The following is a 25,267-nucleotide window of genomic DNA, read 5'->3' on the forward strand; positions in this document are numbered from 1 at the left end:
TGAACACTAAACAGAATTAAAAATGCTAGTTTATTAAACAAGATAAACAAAAAAGTTACATGTTTATTTATGTTTTGTGATTTCACATATATAGACATATGAATGCTTATGCATGCAGCATTTCCAGAATGCCTGTACTGTAGGGAAAAGATGAATCCACGTGGATTTTTTTTCACACAATTGTCTTGTGGATTCACAAATTTGAACCTTTGAATCTGATGCTTGCTGCAGAAAGTTCAGATTGAATCTCTAAGGGAGATCAGTCTAAATAGTGCTTGCAGACTTCCTATAAAGGAAAGCCCATGAACATTTCATATATCCCCTCTCATTGAGTCTTCTGGTGTACAGTAGTAGCATTTCATCAATTACAGGTTCTCTTGTCTTATCCATGTGTGGTTTGTTCCAGTAGTCCCCATATCATCTAACTGTCCTGGTTCCCCAACATCTGATGCAAACATTGTTGATCCAGACATCGTCTGAATCAACATGATTCTCCTAGTTCCGTGATGTTGAACCTATGGCATGTGTGCCACAGGTGGCACATAGAGCCATATCAGTGGGCATGTGAGCATTGCCCTAGTTCAGCTTTGGCGCACGCATGCACGTGCCAGCCAAATGATCTTTGGGCCTTCTGGGCCCACCAGAAGTCAGGAAAGAGGCTGCTTCTGGCCTCTAGATGGCCTCTGGAGGGGTAGGGAAGGCCCATCTTTCACTCTCCCCAGGCTCTGGAGGCTGTCTGGGACCCTGGGGAGAGCGAAAACAGCCTCCCCCCCCCCAGAAGCCCTCCAGAGGCCGGAAATGGCCAGCTGGTTTTCAGGCCTTCCAGTCCCACTGGAAGTCAGCAAATGGACCATTTCTGGCCTCCGGAGGGCCTCCAGGGGGGGGGGAGGCCATTTTCTTCCTCCCCAGGCTCCTAGAAAGCCTCTGGAGCCTGGGGAGAGTAAAAAACAGGCCTACCGGGCCCACTGTGTCATTGTGTGCCAAAAGTGGGAGGAGCATGGGGGGGTCATGTGCGCATGCATGGGGGAAAGGACGCATTGAATTATGGGTGTGGGCACACATGCGACCCCCCCACTCCCCCCACTTTTGGCACACGACAGCAAAAAGGTTTGCCATCACTGTCCTAGTTCATGCCACTCTCATATTTGAGATAGGTGTTAAGTTTGGGCAATGAAGAGGCAGGAGACAGTCTTTAGTTAGACTAAACACCTCTTTAGTTTATTGTGAGAACCCAACCAAAAACAACTGGCAACAGCCCTTTTTATATAGTCTTTTGGCTGAGGCACCAGCCAATCAGAAACATGCTTTTTCCCGCCCAAATTTCCCTCCAAAAATTCAAATACATAACAATAGGCAGGTTAAACTTTAGAGGGACTTTGTCCAAGGATCCCTACTGATAAAATAGGCACCACCCAGGATCTGAACCTTGGTCTCCTGCATCAAAGACAGTGCTCCAATCACTACGCAGCTCTAAGTGGCATAGAAATTTTGTTCCTTATTTATTTATTTATTTATTTATTTATTTATTTATTTATTTATAATTACATTTCTATACCGCACCATCTCCCGAAGGACTCAGGGCGGTGTACAGCCAATATTAAAATACACATAACACTATAATATAAATATAATAAATAAACACTATTTAAAAACAATTTAAAACAAATATTTAGTGGGCGAATCACTAAAACGGTCGAAGACCGATTAAAAACCCATTAAAATTTCGCTAAAATACATTCTTAGGCTAGTCCCACTCGGTGAAATAATAAAGTCTTTAGTTCACGTTTGAAGGCCCGGAGGTCGGGGAGTTGGCGTAACCCCGGAGGTAACTCGTTCCATAGGGCTGGTGCCGCCACAGAGAAGGCCCTCCCCCTGGGGGCCGCCAATCTACATTGTTTGGTCGACGGCACCCTGAGGAGTCCCGCTCTGTGGGAGCGCACAGGTCGTTGGGAGGCAATCGGTGGCAGAAGGTGGTCTCGCAAATATCCCGGTCCTAAGCCATGGAGCACTTTAAAGGTGATAACCAGCACCTTGAATTGCACCCGGAAAGCTACCGGCAGCCAGTGCAGGCCGCGCAGGATGAGTATTCCTATTGTTTTGCTGGATTTGACACCATTTCATAAAGATGTTATGGTTTGTAATCTCCACATTACTTCAGGAAATGGTAGTAGTCACAAGATGCCCTATTTCAGGAAGAGCCTCAGCCTAGCGGTGTTCCTGTTTCCTTACCTAAGGATATAAAACTCCTTCGACATCCCTGGCACTTTCCATTTTCAGCTCCCAGAATTCTCAGCAATGCTAGTTGATACTGAAATGGCACACAAGTTGTGGAAGGTAATTTTGTAGGAGCGTGAGGAAAGTTATGCTATAGATAGTCTTGCTAAGCAGCATGATAATGTAAAACATCTTGTTACTGTCTGATGTCTCTTCAGGATTAGAAGTGCTGTAAGTGAGGAGGAGAGAAATGTTCATGCATACTCAACATCTTGTCCAGAATATAATCATACATTTGAGCAAATACAAAGCAGAACTGGAACTGATACACACATATATATTCTGTATTCTGCATTATAGTATAAAACTACAAAGACTGATAAAAATGATTAGGAACCGCAGTCAGCAACTGGCAGGAAGACACAATTAGAAGCCACTTAAATCTTTGTTGAAGTCTTGGTTGCTTGTCACAGTCAGTTGTCTTCACGAGAAAGAACTACAACCAGTATTTCCCACTCTCCGACTTTAAATAATCCATTCTGTATCACTGCAAATCACCACTTTGTTTCAGGAACAATCTTGAAGGGCAGAAGTTGTGATTGAGAATTTCCATTTCAACTGAATGTACCGCTGTAATGTATAGCTGTGTCAGGAACCTATTTGATTCATTCCACCCTGATATATACAAGTAGCCCATGAGTGAAAGGTAGGTGTGGGGAGGCTCATGGAGAGTGTGCAGGAATGCAAGGGAGGTATAATAAGGCTCATGGAGGGTGCATGGGGATGCGTGAGGATGCAAAAGAGGAGTGGTGGGGGTTGGGGAGGGTGCAAGAGTGACCAGTGAGGCATGAGCATGGAGGGGTTAGGGGAGGGTGTGCAAATGGGAGAAATTTATCCCAAAGACTTGCAACCTTCCCTGCCAGCTTTCCCATTGGCATTCTAGGGATGTTGGCAGGGAAGGTTGCAAATGGCATGTGTTTGCAAGGTACTGCAACTGGTCATAAGTACAAGATCACCAGGACTGTATGATGGTGGATAGGTTGGCACAGCTGAAACTTCAAGGGGCAGTCATAATCACCATTCAGTGTCATCATAATTTCAAATGGCTGCTGAATAAATAGTCATAAGTTGAGACTATCTGTGCTTTAACTTAATTTAGTAGGGTTTTCACGCATGAGTTTAATTTACTGAATTATGCGCCAAATGGTTAAGGTTCCAGAATTTATTTTGTTCCACTTAATTGTGCTTTGTTTTTTATAAATTAACTGGGTTATAAAGGAAGATGATAGTACTGAATAATAGTTTAGACATTTGGAACATCCTTATATTTTACTCTGCATTTTGTCTCCATTGTTTTTCACTTGAACATTCCTTATCAATCATAACGAAAAATATACGACAGTAGAATTAGCTAAGCCTCATGCATGTGGCAATATTTTCACTTTACAGATTTGAATTTCATATTTCACATCACAACATTTCATTACTGAAATATTAATGAAAGAAACCCGGTGTGCACTGCTATTTCAAATGTCTGAGTGAAATGTGTATTTGAAATCTACAAGAAGAACATGTTGTAAAAGTTTGCACTCCACAAGACATTTAGGTCAGGATGCAGGTCTATGGTGCTCCTGATGTTCTTGAATTTCATCAGCCAGTCCACATGACCAGCAGACAGGAATTATAGAGTAATCGTACAAAAATGCCAGGAAGCCTGAAGGCCCTGCATGCTTAGTTACATTGTAATGATGATGATGTTCGTCCATTGTGTTCAAAAAGGACCTTGGCATCTAACAGGTTGTGGGCTGTCCATAATGTGTCTGAAGATGTCTGGTAAGGCAAGGAATGGAATAGAATAGAATAGAATAGAATAGAATAGAATAGAATAGAATAGAATAGAATAGAATTTTTTATTGGCCAAGTGGGATTGGACACACAAGGAATTTGTCTTGGTGCATATGCTCTTAGTGTGCATAAAAGAAAAGATACATTCATCAAGAATCATAAGGTACAACACTTAATGATAGTCATAGGGTACAAAACGACGCTATAGAGCACTGCACACCAGAACAACTAGATACAAGAACAGTTTTTCCCCGAAGGCCATCACTCTGCTAAACAAATAATTCCCTCAACACTGTCAAACTATTTACTAAATCTGCACTACTATTAATCTTCTCATCATTCCCATCACCAATCTCTTTCCACTTATGACTGTATGACTGTAACTTTGTTGCTGGTGATCCTTATGGTTTATATTGATATATTGACCATCATTTGTGTTGTAAGTTTTGTACCTTGATGAAGGTATCTTTTCTTTTATGTACACTGAGAGCTTATGCACCAAGACAAATTCCTTGTGTGTCCAATCACACTTGGCCAATAAAAAATTCTATTCTATTCTATAAGCAATCAGGAAACAATATCAATATAAACCGTAAGGATACAAACAATGAAATTACAGTCATACAGTCATAAGTGGAAGGAGATGGGTGATGGGAATGATGAGAAGATGAGAAGATTAATAGTAGTGCAGACTTAGTAATGTTAGGAATGTTCTGCCATATGTCAGGCAGACATATGTGGCCACCACTGTTGCTGCATTTGCAGCTCTGGCTTTGCGGAGTGCTGACTTTCTTGTGCTATGGTTGATCTTCTGTCTTCAAATGTCTGGCAGCCTTGGTGGATCAACGTGCACCATGTCGATCGATCTTGTGCCACGGTTTCCCAGGAGGTGGTGTCAATATCCAAGGACTTGAAAGAGGCTTTCAATGTGCCTTTGTATCACTTCCTTTGTCCCCTGTGCGATCACTTTCCTTGAGATAGCTCAACATAGAGGAGCTGTTTAGGAATGTGGTGGTCTGGTATCCTTGCAACATGGCCTGCCCATTGTATATATACTACATTGTAATATAAACACAATAAATAGTAGTTATATTTATATTCAGTTCCAGTATGATTAAAACTCTGAAAGGAACTTGAATCACAAATTTGAATCAGACCAAAGTTCATTCAGTAACCCTTATTAAATATTGAGCACCGTTCAGAGTAATTTATTCACATAACATCTCCCACTGCCACAAAGGGATAGATTCACAAACGGCAGTGTGAGAATGACATCAGTTTCCTAGTTTGATTGCTAAAGTGTCAAAGTGGTTGAAGGTGGAAAAAAAATTATTTTTTTTAAAAAAATTGTGTCAAAGTATTATTTTAAACTTCGATTTTAGCTAAAAATACATATTCAATCATCCAAAAATAATACTGCCAGTGACACATTTAAGGACCCAAGAGTTGTGCGCCAACTTTTATAGAATACTGGCTATATTCTTGCCTAAATCGGAGAGATGGGAATCTGATGATTTTAGTTCAGAATTCATTAACAGGTTATTCTCTTCCATTTTTATCCACAAATTTCCACTGATTTTAGTGGTTCCTATTGGTTCCTATTTTGAAGTCAGGTCCCACACTAGCAAAGGAGCAAAATCAATTATGTCACATCGCAATTCATAATATTTTTCCAGTGAAACAAACCATGACAAGGTGTTTCTCTATGACAACTCCTATTTCAATAAGCAGCACTAATGCTTGATTTATTTTATTCATTTGTTTGCTCCTTTGTTTATTTATTTTCAGGGGATTGCCTTTGAGTCATGCTTGACTCCTGGTGGCAGGCTGGATGAGCCCGTGCAGTTTTCTTAGCAACATTTTCTGAAGTGGTTCATCCTTGCCTCCTTTCTAAGACTGGGGCCCAAGCCACCAATCGACTTTTATGCCTAAAAACAAGACTAAGTAATCCCAATCTTCCAGTTTCAGACTGATATTTTTAACCTGTAAACCAAATTGGTTCTTATTGGCAGATCATATCATAAAAGAAACAGTAGGCAACAGTGCTACCTATTTTTGATTGATTATCTGATTATGTGCCTTCGAGTCATTTTCAACTCCTAGGGACCACAAATATAGCTTTTTTCCCAGGTCTCCCTCTAGCACACACTGATCACCACTGCATCTGAGTCCATCTGAGTCATCTGAGTTACCTTATGACTGGTAAGCCTGTTCTTCTAATTCCTTCTATCTTATTCCCAGCAGTAGATCTGTTTCCAGAGAGCTGGGTCTTTCCATAATGATAATCCCATCACCCATCACCCATCTCCTTCCACTTATGACTGTATGACTGTAGCTTTGTTGCTGGTATCCTTACGATTTATATTGATATTGATTCCTGATTGCTTATTTGTACCCTATGACTATCATTAAGTGTTGACCTTAGAATTCTTGATGAATGTATCTTTTCTTTTATGTACGCTGAGAGCATATGCACCAACACAAATTCCTTGTGTGTCCAATCATACTTTGCCACTAAAAAAATCTATTCTATTCTATTCTATTCTATTCTATTCTATTCTATTCTATTCTATTCTATTCTATTCTATTCTATTCTATTCTAACTGGTTGGGGAGCTGTATAAAGCAGATGGGTTGGTGAAAGGTGGTAAGAAATGGTACTCACTGATGCGGATGGAAAGAGCAAGTGTCCAAGGGCCGCGGTGTGGCTCAGGCTGTAAGAAGCCTGTTATTAAAACACAGCAGCCGGCAATTATTGCAGGTTCTAGTCCCACCAGGTCCAAGGTTGACTCAGCCTTCCATCCTTTATAAGGTAGGTAAAATGAGGACCTAGATTGTTGGGGGGGCAATAAGTTGACTTTGTAAATATACAAATAGAATGAGACTATTGCCTTACACACTGTAAGCCGCCCTGAGTCTTTGGAGAAGGGCGGAATATAAATGTAAACAAAAAAAAAAAAAGGTTAAAAAAATAAAGATGGTAGCCACCATTGTGATCACCCATGTGAACTAAGCTCCATTTTGTAGGGTGGTGGCGGTGGTGTTTAGATCACATAGTTGTGACCAACGTATTGACTTTTTTGACTCCACCCCGTCAATGCAAGTAGTCAGACCCATTTGCGTTCTTATAACAGTTCAGACCAGTCTTTAGGAAAAGAGATTTTCCTGTTAAAATGTTACACGATACCTGATTGTATCCTGGTTATAAATAACACATCTGGGGGCAAATGTGTGTAATATTTATTTAATCATATATTCTTTTTTGTTTTTATTCTTCTCCTTTCTCCTTCCAGTTCCTGAATGGAATACCATTATAGGTGTAGTTGTTCGTACAATTTACTAAGATATTATTAGGTAATTACTTAGGACAAAATGTTTTTTAAAAAGCTTCTGAGAAAGGGAATGATAATGAGTTTACAACTTTCTCTTGATGATTCACAACTGTTCTTTCAGTTCATTAATATCAAGTATATTTATGAGCGAGCTAGGCAGTGTTAGAACAGCCAATCTCGGCAACTGTTAATTGTTTCGGTGCTCTGCCAGCCCTTATTATTTCACTTATTCAAATGCTTTCAAATGTAATTTTTTCCATGAGGCCTTTAAATAAGAGGCAAGGAACCCCGAGCTTTCCAAAATACCATTAAACAACCACTCCCATATGTCCAAATCATCATAGCCAGATGAGAGAAATTGGTGAAACGGGAATTTCTTTGAGGTATAATATGATTAGATACAGTATTGCTATACATAATAAATATGTAAAGAGTCTTCCATCAAGTCTCCCAATAGCCAGGAATAATGCAGCCATGGATTTGCTACCAACATATGCTTTTCTTCTCCTTAACCAGGATGTAGGAACGACCCTAAAAGATGGAAACTGCCTTCCCTTTTCTGCTACTACAGAAACACAATTACACCTCAATATCTGTCTCTGATAATCAATCTGGATATAGGTCTTGGCTTTCTAAAGCAGGGGTCTCCAACCTTGGTCCCTTTAAGACTTGTGGACTTCAACTCCCAGAGTTCCTCAGCTTTGCTGGCTGAGGGACTCTGGGAGTTGAAGTCCACAAGTCTTAAAGGGACCAAGGTTGGAGACCCCTGTTCTAAAGCCTGTTTCCAGAGTGTAACACTTTAAGACACAAATGGGCATCAAAATATCTGCTTAATTAATACGAGTTTATTAAAAGTATACCACAAACATGTTGTAGACATGGAGGGGAGGCTAGGCTTCTGACAGGTAATGTGAACAAAGGTGTAGTCCTATCTATGAGGGCAATTCAGAGAGAAAAGCACAGTATGCATTGCCTTGAGGACAGACAAAATCAAATTGAATGCTAGCACTTTCTTTCTTTGAGCCTAGAAGATTTCACCCAGTTTGGATATTGGAGTTTCATTGCTAATTTCCTTCCCCACAATCCGCTGCTTCTCACTGGGAAAATTCAGAAGCAGAAGGCCCCCTTCCTTGTTTTGGGAAGGGAATTCTTGCTCAGGGATCTGAGTAATAGGTTGTAAAATCTACCTTACTAAAGGGAGAAGGGATTGGTCTACAGATTGATAGTGAGTGCATTCTGTTGTAATGTGAATCTGCACTTGACTGCATTGCCAGACAAGCCCATTAGACTGCTCCATTAAAGTGGTGCTGGGATACACTGCACGGAAGAAATGAACAGCATGTTTTAGTGGCCATATCAGTGTCTTAAAAGGAATAAAAGCCTTCTGCTAAACTATTTAAAATGGGTGAACACATATATAATTCTTAGTTCTACAATTCAAAGAGCCTGTTTGAAGAGAAAGGTCTTAACCCCGTTCATGAAAGTAGAACCTGGGAATTAAACATTGCTTCTGAAATCACATATCTCAAAGCTTGCAAGTTATCCAAGGGAAAATAGGCCTCTCTTGACCATTCTAAAATATCTACCCATTTGGTGGTTTTTTGCAGCAGCTCCATATCTTCTGTTGTTCCATTGAGGGTGTATTCTCTCCCCCGTGTCATGCTGTTGTGAAAGAGAATTCCAAAGAAGAGAAATTGGGAAATGTCATTTTCTCACATCACTGGTAGCTTGACCATGTGATACCATGTTTATCCCTAAAAATATTTACATGTCAAGGCTGCAAATACATAGGTTACAATAGCATTGCAGAAGAGAATAAAAAGAATGGTGCCAAGGAAGGAAAGAAAAAGGAGGGAGAAGCCAAAAGAGAAAGAGTTTTTCCTAATGTTCTTTTTTTATTCTATTGTTGCTTGCTAAGTAGGGAGGTTAATGGAGGAAAATGCTTCTTAGATTCTAGTCCCAAAGATGCTTTTTCAAGAGGCAACTGGACTTTCTGGTTTTTCTTTGAAGATGTTTAGCTTCTTATCCAAGAAGCTTCTTCAGTTCTGATGTCTTCAAAGAAAAACCAGAAAGTCCAGTTGCCTCCTGAAAAAGCACCTTAGGGACAACCATGACCTGGATGACTGCGAATTTCCATAGACATTCTTAGATTCTAGTCAGAGGACGACAGGGGTGTTATTCAGCAGGTTCTGACAGGTTCTGGAGAACCGGTAGTGGAAATTTTGAGTAGTTCAGAGAACTGCCAAATACCACCTCTGGCTGGCCCCAGAGTGGGGTGGGAATGGAGATTTTGCAGTATCCTTCCCCTGCCATGCCCACCAAGCCACGCCCACAGAACCGGTAGTAAAAAAATTTGAATTCCACCACTGGAGGATGATGTAGAATGCCAACAGCCCACTGGTATCACATATTACTGTAAGGTCCCAAAATGTACTTGAGTCACCAGAATGCCAAAGAGAGAAACTCAAGTTGAGGCTTGCAAAAAGAAGCAGATTTTATTTATAGCCAAAAAAAAAAAAATTGGGTGGGACTATATCCAGAACATACAGATGCGATGCATGTGAGGAGATAGGCACACCTTGGGGAAGATATGGCGTCCTTTTTATACCCTCAGAGACATTAGTACCCAATTCTGGCCCTCTGGCCCATCCCTTCCTTTGGCAGTGCAGCAAGGAAGCGGGGTAGATGGGTGCTTAGCAACCCCGCTTCTTGAGATATCCACCAAGTAAAGAGTGATACAGAGAAACATAACACAGAAAGTGAGATCACTGGTAGAAACAAATGGCAGAGGCAGTTCTAATTCTTAGCAAAGCAATTCTTACAGAAGTAAAACAGCAAGTCAAACCAATTCTACTGACTCTATTATTATGTCCCACTAATTCTACTTGTTCTATCATTATTATGTCCCTTCATTACTAAATCATCAAACTATCTATTTTAATCCAACAAATGATTAGCAACATCAATGAACCGACTTGTGCTGAATTTTTTGTAGCTGAACTCTTTCTAGCTGGCAACTCTCCGACTCTCCATGGGGAAGTGCCTATAAAGTGTGGGAGTTCCAACCTAGAGGAAACTGGTTATGCGTATTCAATATACAGTGATTTAGTATGGTGCCATTATGCAATATTAGCAATGAGATGCCAACGGCTGAATTCGTACATAGCTATGGGCAGTGAAGAAGTTGTATACATATGGAAAATCAAGCTGAAGTTTACATTCAGAGTGGTTTAAATTTTGCTGGTTTCATAAAAACCACTTTTGTGGTTTGTATTGGCATAGAAAACGCACATTGCAATAATAAAAGCACGGGGAGAGGAATAGAGAAAAAACTGCATTGCAGCATTTTTAAAAAACATGCTATGCACCATGTCAGAAAAATGTTACTTTACCAGAGGGAAGGTGCAAAACATTATTTGGGTGTCAAATCATATTGTCCAGACTGCTGTGTTCTGGACTATCTTTGATATTGCAGCTTGACATCCTGAAGGCAGCTGTGATTATCTCCTTTAAAGCTATGGATGTTTGATTTTGCAATTTATTGATTGTATTCTCAATATTGTATTACACAGCTGGTCATTTTGACAAGAAAATAGAGGATGATAACTCTCCTCTATAGCGTTTTTTTGTACCAGTTACCACCTGGTTGAATTTAAACAGATTAAATGAGAGAAAAATAAAGTCTCAGAAGGTAGCTAAATGTGTTAAAATGTATACCTCTTTCCAGAACTCCAAATTCACTGTTCTGCAATGAACGTCAACAACAACAGTATGCACAGAGAACTAATTTTATTAAACATTTTAATTACAATAGTAATTAGAAACTAAAAGGAAAAGGGAAAAAATAGAGGGAATAAAAGGTACAAAAAAACAAAAAAGAAACATAAAATAGAGAAAAAAAATCCTAAGAAAGTAACATCTGACTACTTATTTATACTTGTCCTCATGACAAGTATATACAATTTCACTATCTTTTCAACTCCTTTTGATGAACTCCCTGTCATATCTCCTCCTATCTATGGGCAAATCCAATAAGTAATGTTTTCTCCAATCCAGATATTAAAGTTCAAACAGAGCCCTAAAATAATAACATTAATTATCAAATGTTAATTTCCTCATTCCATATTTCAGCTCTTCAGCAAATCCACATTTAGAAGACATACAGTGGTACCCACATCCTACTATGAACAAATGGCTGAAATTTAATACAAGAGGGACAATTTCTCCTTTAAAGAGAACAAGCTCACAAAGATCCCCTTAGTTTAAATGAAAGGACAATTAGATTCAAAACCAATTTAGAGGCAATCAGATTTTGTTGTTGTTAGTTGCGAACTCATGTCCAACCCATCGTGACCCCATGGCCAACATTCCTCCAGGCCTTCCTGTCCTCTACTATCCTCTGGAGTCCATTTAAGCTCACACCGACTGTTTCAGTGACTCCATCCAGCCACCTCATTCTCTGCCGTTCCCTTCTTCTTTTGCCCTCAATCTTTCCCACTCTTCTCCAGTGAGTCCTTCCTTCTCATTAGGTGGCCAAAGTATTTGAGTTTCATCATCAGGATCTGGCCTTCTAAAGAGCAGCCAGGGTTGATCTCCTCTAGGACCAACCGGTTTGATTGCCTTGCAGTCCAAGGGACTCGCAGGAGTCTTCTCCAGCACCATAGTTCAAAGGCCTCAATACTTTGGCACTCAGCTTTTCTTATGGTCCAACTTTCACAGCCATATATCACAACTGGGAAAACCATAGCCTTGACTATATGCACTTTTGTTGGCAGGGTGATATCTCTGCTTTTTAGTATGCTGTGTAGCTTTGCCATGGCTTTCATCCCCAGGAGCAAGCATCTTTTAATTTCTTGGCTGCAGTCCCCATCTGCGGTGATCTTGGAGCCCAGGAAAATAAAATCTGTCACTACCTCCATTTCTTCCCCATCTATTTGCCAGGAATTGAACGGGCCAGATGCCATGAACTTAAGTTTTCTTAAAGTTGAGTTTCAAGCCAACTTCTGCACTCTACAGTCAGACTAGGACTCATAAAGTGACAATAGAGGAAAAAAAGCTAAAATATCATGTAAAACGTAAGCAAATCCAATATATTTTTCTTCCCCAGTCCAGATGTCATTAAGTTCAAAAAGAACCAGCCATGTCCCATTTCAACCCTGATCAAACCAACCAACTATGTATTCTTTCTTTTTGACATAAACCACTCTTGCTCTTTCATCCTTTCAGTTAATTATTGATGTTTGTCACAAACTTCTTTAAAAGTTTAAAAAGCTTGTTTTATAAATCCAGTGACAAGAAATGATTCCAATTGCTCTCTGAGATTGGCATTTTTATTTTCTTTGTAATTTTTAAAGCCTCATCTGATTTTTTTTTTTTAATGTCTCATGACAATTTCTTGTTCATGTTGTTCTCAGATAAATTATTTTGCAAATCTTTTTCTGTAAGATCTTCTTCTGGGAACAGACTGTTCCTAAGTACACACAACACAGCTGACATTATTGATTCAAAGCCCCAGTACAATTTCTCAAAAATGTCTCTGAATGCCATTATATGTTGCTTATCTTTTTATGTCACCAGTATTGAAAATGATTTTTCTTTTCCATTAAAATGTGTTTATTTTAAAAGTCTTAATATGCAAAATCAAAATATTCCAATGTTTTCCAAGTTCTTAGTCCATTTAAATTTATTTAGCCAAAATTTTGTCCTGCTTTTTGCTGTTTATTTTAAATTTTTTAAACTTACAAAAATACATTTTCTTGTATTAAGATTAAAGGCATTCACTTGGCATTTCCAGCCTGGTCATTTTAAAAGTATCTAATTTCTCTAAAGCAATTACTAGACAATTTCTGAACGGGATTAGCAAAGGAAGAGCAAAATAGGTGTCTTTTTGGAATGCTGTGACACAGTCCTTGCAGTCCCTCATGAGAAGCAACTGTATGGAGCGCAGCTTGGGCAATCTCTAATCCTTTCTTTGTGCAGAGCAGGTCAAACAAGCCTTCTCAAACAAACACTTCTCAGCTCCCTGCTCTTAGTTGCAATCAGTCCATTGTTCTTCTTTAGAAGTTCCCCAGAAGTTGATTATATTGTAATGGGATTCATTTTCATCTGCCCTATACTGCAATGACTATTGTCTAGCTTTTGATGCGGCTTATTATAGCCGATCGTTATGTATTTAACTGATTATACTGTTACTTTTTTTAATTTTATTTTTAATTGCAGCTCTGAAATCTTTGGAAGGAAAGATTTATAAATAAGCTTTGCTAGGCTTACATAACTTTGATTCTATTGAAAATTAGGTTAGTGCTTTATTTGTTTATTTGGGCCCATTCATTCAGTGTAAATTAACTGTTCTGAAATAGCCCTCTATTTCCTAGCATCCACAATGCACCTCCAATAAGAACCAGATCATGTGTAATGGGTAAAAAGAAATAATTTATTCTAAGAAAAGGGAAGGGATGTGTGTCTCCCCAACAAGATCCAGATTGGAGTTGCCTTATTTTGCATGGATCTCCAATGCTTGGCTTTGCCTGCCAGCCTCCACTCACCCTCCACAGCCCAAGTGGTTGGATTCACATGACATGTGAAGCTGGGAGGGAGGGATAGATAGGTAGGTAGGTAGGTAGGTAGGTAGATAGGTAGGTAGGTAGGTAGATAGATAGGTAGGGAGAGAGAGAGAGAGAGAGAGAGAGAGAGAGATGAGACAGAGAGAGAGAAGAGAAAGAGGGAGAGAGAGAAACACACACACGCACACACACACACACACAGAGATAATTAAACAGAGACAGAGACAGAGAGGGAAAGAGAAAGAGAGGGAAAGAGAGAGAAAGAGGGAAAGAGAGAGAGGGAGAGAGTGACCCATTTCCCACAGAAAAGAAAACATTGGGAGCCACAAAACCTGGGTAGGCGTGGCTGGGGAGTCATGTGACTGGGTGGGAATGAGTGATGTTGAGTTGGCCATGCCCAGGTTTTGTGGCTCCCAGTGATTTTTTTTCTGTGGGAAATGGGTCCAAATGTCTCTTTGAGTGTTTAAGGTTGCAGACTCCTTGTCTAGACAGTATTCACAGTGTGTGTTCACATACACATATACATCAATACATAGAAATATTAGATGCTATTTTGTTGTGAACAGAGAGATGTTCACAGTTTGTGGACTATACATGCCAAATCTAAGTATTGTCAAGGTTCCAGAAAAACCTCTTCTGCATAAAAAAACTCTGAAGCCATTATCTTTCAAAGTTCTTTACTAGCATAAGGAAACTGGCACACGAGGAATGATATTCCAAAACTGAAACTTCCAGATTCTTTTCCCAGTTATACAAACCCCAAGAGTCCCCCCCCAACCCCTTTGCCGGTCATATGGTCCAAAGTTCTTCCACTTTATTCAAAACCTCTTCTTGCCACTCCTTCTGCAGATGCGAACACAATCCGACCTTGACCGCTTGAAGAATGTTACCATACCCATCAACCCCCCTTCTTCCCCTCAGGGGAGAAATGTGGCAGCGTCTGGAAACCTACGGCCTAGTATGGTTTCCAGGCCTGACAAATACACTTTTATTTATAGTTTATAAAACTCAGCACAAATTTCTTTATGCTAGTCATTCTTTTTTTGCTTTGTTCCCTCCACCTTTTATTTCTTTCCCTAATGTTTTTTTCTTTGTTCTGTTAAAATCAAACTAAAGGCAAAAAGAAAAAAAATCTCTAACAAGTGGAAGATTTTCTTGAGCATCACACTAAATAGTTGTAATTTACTAGCTATAGGATATTCCGACATACTGAATTATTTCTCTGTATCTAGACTATCACTAGAAAATAGTACAGAGATGCAAACATTTTGCTCTGTCTGGCCATTCATAATTTTGTAGCCCTTCCATAGGAGCTCTATGGACAGAAATATAAAATTATATATTCTTATTAATAGATCTTTAAAACTATACTTTATAAAGGAAAATCACAAAAGAAGTGTTTAAGCATTTCCTTAGTTTTTATTTTAATTGAAAAGAAAATGTACAAGGAAGCCAAAAAATCTACAGCAATTTGCCATAGATATTAATAGATACTAGCTTAGGATATCTTAGCCCTTTGTCTTAGAAGTGAAAAGTAAATTTCCCTACATTTTGTCAAGTCTACTCTAAAACCAAAGTCTTGAAACAGAATGAAGGTTATCATAGTATATCTTCCTTTTTGAATTATGTTTCATGAAAAATGTTAAACCAAAAAGGAAGTTTCGCCTGTATGCTAACATGGAAAACTGCTTGTTAGAAAACTGAAGTCCAGAATTTATGTTTTCTTTTTTAATTTAATTTAATTTTATTTTATACACAAACAAACACATAATACATCAGTCATTTCTTCCATGTGACATCTCAGTATTTTCTCCATATCTTTGTCTTTTTGTTGTTTCTTCTGTCTTCATTCATGCTTAATCTATTACAACATTTCTCCAGAAATACACTATCCTAATTATACCATTCTCTTACATAACTACTAATTAGTTTATCTATATCTCTTTTCCAGCCAATAGTAAAATTGATCCCATATCTTAAAATATTCTGAATCCTCTCTTTCTTTAATTATCAAAGTTAATCTATTCATTTCTGCACATTCTAAAACTATTGGAATAAAATTAGGATATGGATAGAAGAAATGATACAACAACATATTGATTTAAAACCGGAGCTGTTCCTATTGGGTATCCTTCCAGAAAAAAATTAGCAAAGAAAATATTTATTTGATTATACGTGTAATAACAGATGCAAGGATTGTTTTTGCACAAATTGGAAAGCAGAGAAAATACCTTTAGAAGAAGAAGTAATTTAAAAAAATCAGAATGTATGTATGTTTTCTTACAGAGAAATTGTTCTAGCAAGGAATTCCAAGTGCATACATAACATTAGGGGTTAGGGGTAGGTTGAATGCCACCACGTGTTTACTGGACCTGTGCCCCTCCTGGTTGGTACTGGCCACTCAGGAGATGACACGAGGCTGGCTCCAGGCGATTACAAATGCTTCTTTGTTGGAGGGAGTCTTTCCGATCGCCTTGAAAGAGGCGGTGGTGAGGCCCCTCCTCAAGAAGCCTTCCCTGGACCCGGCTGTTTTAGGTAATTATCGTCTGGTCTCCAACCTTCGCTTCGCGGTGAAGGTTGTAGAGAGTATGGTGGCATGTCAGTTTCCCCGGCACCTGGAGGAAACTGTCTATCTAGACCCGTTCCAGTCCGGTTTCCGGCCCGGTTACAGCACGGAGACGGCTTTGGTCGCGTTGGTGGATGATCTCTGGAGGGCCAGGGATAGGGGTTGCTCCTCTGCCCTAGTCCTATTAGACCTCTCAGCGGCTAGAGGAGGGATTGGGAGTGGGAGGCACCGTTTATCGGTGGTTCTCCTCCTATCTCTCCGATCGGTCACAGACGGTGTTGACAGGGGGGCAGAGGTTGGCCCCAAGGCGCCTCACGTGTGGGGTGCCGCAGGGGTCGATTCTCTCGCCCCTTCTGTTCAACATCTATATGAAGCCATTGGATGAGATCATCAGTGGCTTCGGTGTGAGGTACCAGCTGTACGCTGATGACACTCAGCTGTACTTTTCCACACCGGGCCACCCCAACGAAGCTATCGAAGTGCTGTCCCGGTGTCTGGAAGCCGTATGGGTCTGGATGGGGAGAAACAGGCTCAAGCTCAATCCCTCCAAGACAGAGTGGCTGTGGATGCCGGCATCCCGGTACAGTCAGCTGAGTCCACGGCTGACTGTTGGGGGCGAGTCATTGGCCCCGATGGAGAGGGTGCGCAACTTGGGCGTCCTCCTGGATGAACGGCTGTCTTTTGAAGATCATTTGACGGCCGTCTCCAAGAGAGCTTTTTACCAGGTTCGCCTGGTTCGCCAGTTGCGCCCCTTTCTAGACCGGGATGCCCTATGCACGGTCACTCACGCCCTCATGACGTCTCGTCTGGATTACTGCAATGCTCTCTACATGGGGCTCCCCTTGAAGGGCACCCGGAGGCTTCAGTTAGTTCAGAATGCAGCTGCGCGGGTGATAGAGGGAGCCCCTCGTGGCTCCCATGTGACACCTCTCCTGCGCAGACTGCACTGGCTACCTGTGGCCTTCCGGGTGCACTTCAAGGTTCTGGTAACTATCTTTAAAGCGCTCCATGGCATAGGGCCGGCCTATTTACGGGACCACCTGCTGCTACCAAATACCTCTCACCGACCCGTGCGCTCTCACAGAGAGGGACTCCTCAGGGTGCCGTCTGCTAGACAGTGTCATTTGGCGACACCCAGGGGAAGGGCCTTCTCTGTGGGGGCTCCCACCCTCTGGAACGAACTCCCCCCAGGACTTCGTCAACTTCCGGACCTCCGAACCTTCCGCCGCGAACTTAAAACATATCTATTCATCTGCGCAGGACTGGATTAGATTTTAAATTTATATGGGTTTTAATGGGTTTTATTATTTATACTGTTCTTTTTAATTATTTGGCTGTGTAGAATAAGTTTTTTAATTGATATTTTATTCTGTATTTATATGTACCTTTTTATTTGCCTGTGAACCGCCCTGAGTCCCTTGGGAGATAGGGCGGTATACAAATACGATAAATAAATAAATAAATATATAAATAAATAAATAAATAAATAAATTAGTTCATGATATGACTTGACTTTATCATATATTTCAGCATTATACTGAATTTTGATGTACTACCTTTTCTGAATATCCTCATCAGTAGAGGAAATAGTAGCAAATTACAAATGCAAATTTGTTGAACCCTCACCACCCACTACCAAAGTAACAACTCAACCTCCCACAAGAAGAGCTGTGTAAGACTATCACTCAGGTGTACACAAACACACTGCAGCAACTCAGAACACCAGGAAAACGAAACAGACTGCCTATAAAAGATCTTCCAACAAAATGGATACCCATATAACTTTATCAAAAAGGCCTGACCACTCAACCTACCGCAGCATAACAACACAAGCTATGAAAAGGATAACATTGGCATACATCAAAAACATCTCAGAAACAACTAACAACAAACTATTACAACCACGTGGCATCCAGGTAGTACACAAACCAACTAAAACCCTCCAAAACATTGTAAGTAAACCAAAACATTTAGTAGGCCAAGAAGAAAAAGCAGAAGCCATTTACAACATACAGCATAAGAACTGTAACAGCCACTGTGTAGGACAAACAGGCAGAAGACTAGCACAACATACTCAGGAACACCAACTAGCAGTCAGAAGATATGAGGAAAACTCATTAGTATCATAACATGTGGAGAGACTTAACCATGGTTTCAACTGGAAAATTGTGAATATCATAAATCAAGCTAAATCTAAAAATGCTAGAAAATTTCTATAAGCTTGGGACTCAGACAAATCAGACATCAATAGGCACAAAGAGATAAACATACCATTCAAAAGAAACAACCAGAAAGCTAAAAAACAAAAAGACCAGAATACTTCCTTACCAGCAATCAACATCCAGATGACCAGAATTAATACTAGATAAACAGTCAACTAACAAATAATACCTAATCAAGGAACTACTAACTCAGACAAACAATCATGCAGAAAACAACAACCCAAGCAAAGGACTACCAAGGAGAAAACAACATCCCCACCAACTCTGACAGGGGAAGATACTGAAGTTATTACCCGGATTGGTAATGAAACATCTGCAAGTGAACAACCAAGCTCAGGGAGCATCAGAACTCTACTATAGATTTTGCAGACTTGGCAATTGTCAAATGCATCTGAACTGTGATGGTGTAACTGAAAAGTACAACAAACTTTGCTGTGATTTGCCTATAGTTCACATCAATGTTACCTTCCCTGCCCTCCTAATTTAAGCATGCCTGAATTCCTGTCTGCTTGCTGAGTTTATTTTGAAGAAACAAACAACAAGGTGATGGCAGTGGGTGGTAGAGGGAGCTCTGCTAAAGTATCTTTTTGTTCCCTCTTGTTAACAGGCAGGATATTATTCATAACAAGAGCAAATTTAGTGCTGAATGTCATAGCTGCAGAGTCTAAAAATAAGGGAATTTGACTCCAAAAGAAACTGCAGTTCTGAAGCTGTCAACATGCTCAACAGGGGTGCCAGCCATACATTCTTTGGCTAGCAAGAGATGGAGTTCTAAAGTTTGATCGTCTTCCGCTAAGTTCATCATCACTATCCATCCGGTGTCAAACTGAAAATTAGCTTTGATAGGGAAACAAAGGTTATAGCATATCAGAGCATCAAATAAACTATCCTGCTTTGAAAATAAAGTGGAAATATCTTAAAATATTGTTAGAACAAAGTAGTCATTTAGAAAAATGAATAGTCACATAGCGCCAGAAAGAAAGGGATAGGCTGGAAATAATGACGAATGAAATCTCTCTTATTTTGCAGATTTAGATTTGTGTCTCATTGAATAAAAGCATGTTTCAGAATTTTGCAGCATGTGCTATGTTCTAGGTTAGAATATGTACACCTGTCAGTGTGCGTACTGTGAGTTATACAGAGTATTTAGGTCAATATATATTCTCCCCTGACTAGAGAAATTGCCAGGGAGGACAGATAACTTGTAAGCTTTCTCCTCCAAGACTCAAACCCAGCTACCATGTGTGCAGTGGCAAAATTCTATGTTGTTGCAATGTTCACAAGAAAAAAAAATGGTTACAGAATTATAGATGTCAACTTGTGCCAATTTTTTGGAGATATCTAACAATTTTTGGAAAAATATATTTACTCATATTTATCGGCTCTCCACTCATGTAAATTAGGGAGTGACCCTAACAGTTTGAGATCATGTATTTTCATAAAGGAATGTTATTATTCACGATTAATGTCAGTATTATTTTTAATTTATTGTATGTCTATTGCTGGTCGATGACTGTAATAAAGTTTATATTCTATTCCTATCAGTGTGCCAACAAGGTAAGACTTTGAGAGAACTCCCTTCAGCCTAATTCTACAATGGCCATGAAAAGTACAGGATGGACTTATCACCACTCAAGCAAGTGAAAAAATTTTTTTTACAGAACTCCTCCAAAGTCTGTAACCTAACTGTACCACTGATTGAATACAGGCTCTAAAGGGCCTTTCAACGTTCTCAACCAAATCTGTGAAGACAGATTTTCTTTGGAAAACAAACAAACTATTATGCAGCAGGTGTTTTGTTTTGTTTTTTACTCAAAATACCCAATAGGAGAAATTGAATTTCCCATATCGTTTACTATAATTAAAGTGTCAAAAGCCAGACTATTGGGAACCGAACAAAAGGGCATTCACACATATAGCCTTGGCTGTCTTAAAATTAAATCAGTGCATGAACCTGATTGCCTATCAGAATGTTGCTGATACCTTGTTGCTGGTATCTTTAAGTTTTATATTGACTGTTTTCCTCTGACTATCATTAAGTGTTGTACTTTATGATTCTTGATGAACATATCTTTTCTTTTATGTACACTGAGAGCGTATGCACCAAGACAAATTCCTTGTGTGTCCAATCACACTTGGCCAATAAAAAATTCAATTCAATTCAATTCTGTTCTATTCTATTCTATTCTATTCGTCTGAAATACTATTCTTGTTTGAAATATATTCTATGCAAATTCTGTTTTATTAAATAAAATAAGAACTGGTACATAAATGTAGAATAAATATATCCAGCAGCAATTATTATAATTTCACAAGAGAGCCTTTTTTTTTGTTAAAGCTTTACTTGGATTCTCTTTTTCTTTCCTCTTTTCAATTTAGTTGGGCAATTTTGGAATTCAATAAATTATATTGCTATAATTGGTGGTGGTGGGGGGGACATCAAAACCTCCCCTCAGTCTGGGCCAACTCAGTCTTTGACAGTTGTTTAATAAACTATGGATCCCAGGCATTCTTTCCGACAATTGTTATTTTTTTTTATTTGAAAGTGACCATATGAACCAAAGTAATGTTCATTGTGATAAATAGCCATTAGCCAGACAGCTGAAATACTAAACGGGAGGAATATAAATGTGCTGATTCAAAATACATTGTAAAACATGAACCATAGTCTTCTAAAATGACACTTTGTTTTAAATATTGCACAACAATGCACTACAAGATAGGGGGACATTATATAAGGGGCGTGCATAAGCGCACAAATGTGCCTACCGTTCCTGTCCTATTGTTTTTCTTTTCTTCTTCCTATATATGTTTGTATGTGTAATACTATATAATCTTTTTGTATGATGTTGTGACAAAATAAATAAATAAATAAAATAAATATAGACAGACATTGTATATGTATGTATTCACTTTCAGAGTAAGCAATAGGCAAGCATAATGGATATAACATTTATAAAATGTTATAAACAAAAAATAAAGAAAAAAAAAGAAGAAAGAAAAGAAAAGAAAAAGAAAAGGAGATAGTTAAACATAGTTTATATCAGAATTAACCCCAAAATTCTTTATCTTTGTATCTGTATAGACTGGCCTTCCTTGCAGTTGATCCATACAGTGCTTTCAAATGGCCATTTCTTTATAAACATCTTATCCTCTCTTTTTCAAGTTGTCATGACTTTATACTGTACGCTGACATTCCTTTTTCCTTATGGCATCTGTTCACTTTTCTTTCGTGTATTTCTTTTGCTGTTTTATCCTCATTCATATAACTCCATAGCAAGGTATGATGACATCAAATTGATGACACATCTATCACACCATCACCATACAAATGGTCATTATTATGTAATGATGTTGCCATACCTGTACTTAAATTATATAATTTGAATCATGATGCATCTGTTGTATCCATACCTCCCCTGCCCACTCCCGGGATGCTATGTCCTCATACATTCTGTTCACACTGGATAAATTTTTGAACCCAATCCAGATTCATTCAGCATTCATTTATTCTTGAATATATCTCTTCTTGTTTTGCTACAGCTACTTTTTAAGGACTTCATTCCATGCATTCAGTTTATATTTACCTACTTTCCTCATTCTGTTTAATGAATTGGGCAGATACCTCTTCTTGTTCGCAGAAAATTCTGCTTCTTTGACAAAAACAAAACAAAACAGAAATAATTTGTTGCAGCAGACTGGAATCTATTCATTACCTTTTAACCAGCATGTCCATGTCTTCAAATTTCTCAAACATTTGTCTAATTTTTAGTAAACATTCTATCAATGGATGTAATAGTTAGTTTTTTATAACTTATATACAGGTCACACTATATCTCCTTGAACTTCACTCTATTTTTCCTGTTAAACTCAACGGCCTTGGTCTTTGAGGCATTAATTTTCAAAGATCCATACTCATCTATTTAACCTTTGCACCCAATAATTTGGGTTCATGGGTAACAACATGACATAGGCTGAAAAGAACAGTATGCATTTATATATGGTCCCAACCTACAGAACTCTCTGTTTCCCATTAAGAACCAAGGGACCATGCACACTGTTCTATTTATATTCATGATTGCATTCAGCAATCAGTCTTAAACTCCTTATTCATGAAAAATATTTCAGTCCTATTCATTTATTATACACCTCTGAAAATCAACAAATATATGGTAAACATTCACAGATTTACATATTTCAGAAATAAGTGGTTAAAACAAAAAACTGCCCTGCATACCCTATGCCTAAAATAGAATCTTACTGCTTATGATAAACATTGTTGTTCCTTCTTTCAGTCAGAATTCTGCCAAATACTGTCCCAAGCAGTTTGATCTAGTGGTTAAGGCACCAGGCTAGAAATTGGCAATCCTAGGTAGCAGCAGATATTTCTCTCTCTCCAGGCACAATGAGTAATTGTCTGCTGTGAACTCTGCATAGGTGTCAGGAAGGGCATCTGGTCTGTAAACGCTTGAGCTTCATTCAGTCATCCCAACTCCACCCCAATACAAGGGATTACAAGATTGTTAAAAGAGAAAAAAATGTTTCTCTTTTTGAAGTTGGGTTATTTCCCTCTCACTTTCATTTCTTTTCTTTTTTCCACTTCCAGTTTTAACCTGATCTACTTTTGACACTAACAGGATATTGCCCTGTCCAGAACTATTTTTCACCCAAACAATAAAAAGAATCTCAAACTTTTATCTTTAGCAATCAAATCACTAATACTTTTTAATTAATTATTTTCCCATAAATACTTCTGGGTAGACTTATGCTTAAACTATATATTCACAATAAACAACCCCCCTTTTTTAAAACAAATTCATGAAACAGTATTGTTGTTCATTCTTGGGTCCTATTTTTTTTTCTACTTTTGTATATCATTCTCACCTAGCCATTCATATCATACAATACAATAATTTTTCACCTAGATCACATTCATTGTGATATCTTTTCCCCAAAAGCTATCCGTGGTTCTTCTGTTATCATTTTTCAGGATGGCATAACAATGCAGTAACCAAGCTATGGATTTCTATTTTCATATGTACCCACGACAATCTAGATAACACCAATTCATACTTTCTAGCTATGACTGGAGCTTCCCGTGGATTCATAAGGTTTGATGGAAAACTCGGTGCAAAACACCACTTTACACTTTTCTTCTTTATTAAACAACTATACAAGACAACTATTCTGCCTCCTCTTGGCTGCTTTTACTGATAAGAAGAGAAGCGAGTAAAGCTTCGGTCTGAGAATTTAAATGAACTGCAAGTAGGTTTCTCTTTCTTTGCCTCTCTCTCTTTTCTATTCAGTTGCACAGCTCAAAGTTCTGTGAGCAAGTATATGCTTGAAAAACATACTTTAGTGACGCATACACTTCCACACTTCTAAACATTTTAATTGCTACAGTTGGGTTTTGAGAAAGGGGTTAAAGATATCGGCCAGCAATTTTCCTCTCATAAGCCAAGCTGGCAAGTGACTTTTCTCAGTCTAATAAAACCTCTTATTTATTTATTTATTTATTTTGTCACACAGTATATATAAGCATAAGCATGAAATAACTAAACAATACATAATCATCTATATAAGCATGAGTATATAATAACTATATTAATTGGATGTAACGAAAGGAAACAATAGGACAGGAACGGTAGGCACTTTTGTGCTCTTATGCACGCCCCTTACAGACCTCTTAGGAATGGGGTGAGGTCAATAGTAGACATCTTCAATCTCTGAGGGATGTTATGTGAAGAGTCTCCCAAGGCACCTCCTGCTCTTTGCTTCAGGCTTACTTCTACAGATTGTGCCCTCCTTCAATGCCCTATGTCATCCTAGCCCCAAGACAAAGCTTCAGCAGTGTAACATTGCCCAGACCATTTTAGGATGGCAAGGTTCCCCATATGTTTTCCTAAAACCAACAGCTAATCTTCAGCAGAGATTGAGATATCTAGATACATCATAGATGCTGGCTGTTACATACCTCCTTCAAATTCTTTCTGACACTTTCCCTTTCTAGAGTTTCTCTGGAAGTTTAAGACTCCATTTTTGTTCCCAGCCTGATAGCTTCTCCTCCTTCTGTGGGAACAATTTTATATAGGAAACAAAACTAACTCTTGAACCCAGTTTCTTTTATCAACTGTCTAAAACAAAAGTTTTCTTTGGGTGTCTATGTGTATATAAGAACAGCCAACAGGAAGGCATGTGTGAAAGCAAGCTTTGTATTGATACATTTTAGCCCTTACATTTATAATTATAGCTATGTTTTCACTACCCTTCAAGTATTTATCAGCTCTACTCCCCAAGATCAGACCATCTTTGTTCAGACCTGTTATTTCTTTTTTTCCTTCCTTCCTTCCTTCCTTCCTTCCTTCCTTCCTTCCTTCCTTCCTTCCTTCCTTCCTTCCTTCCTTCCTCAGTTACCCCCTTTACATTCCAAGTTGCAATTAGCCACATGCCATTGTCATTACCAGATGGGCCCATAAAAATTGACTTCTACTGTTGATCATGACTTTTGCCAATTGAGTATTTCACA

Source organism: Ahaetulla prasina, chromosome 1 (assembly GCF_028640845.1).
Source record: "Ahaetulla prasina isolate Xishuangbanna chromosome 1, ASM2864084v1, whole genome shotgun sequence".
In the NCBI taxonomy this organism is placed as follows: domain Eukaryota; kingdom Metazoa; phylum Chordata; class Lepidosauria; order Squamata; family Colubridae; genus Ahaetulla; species Ahaetulla prasina.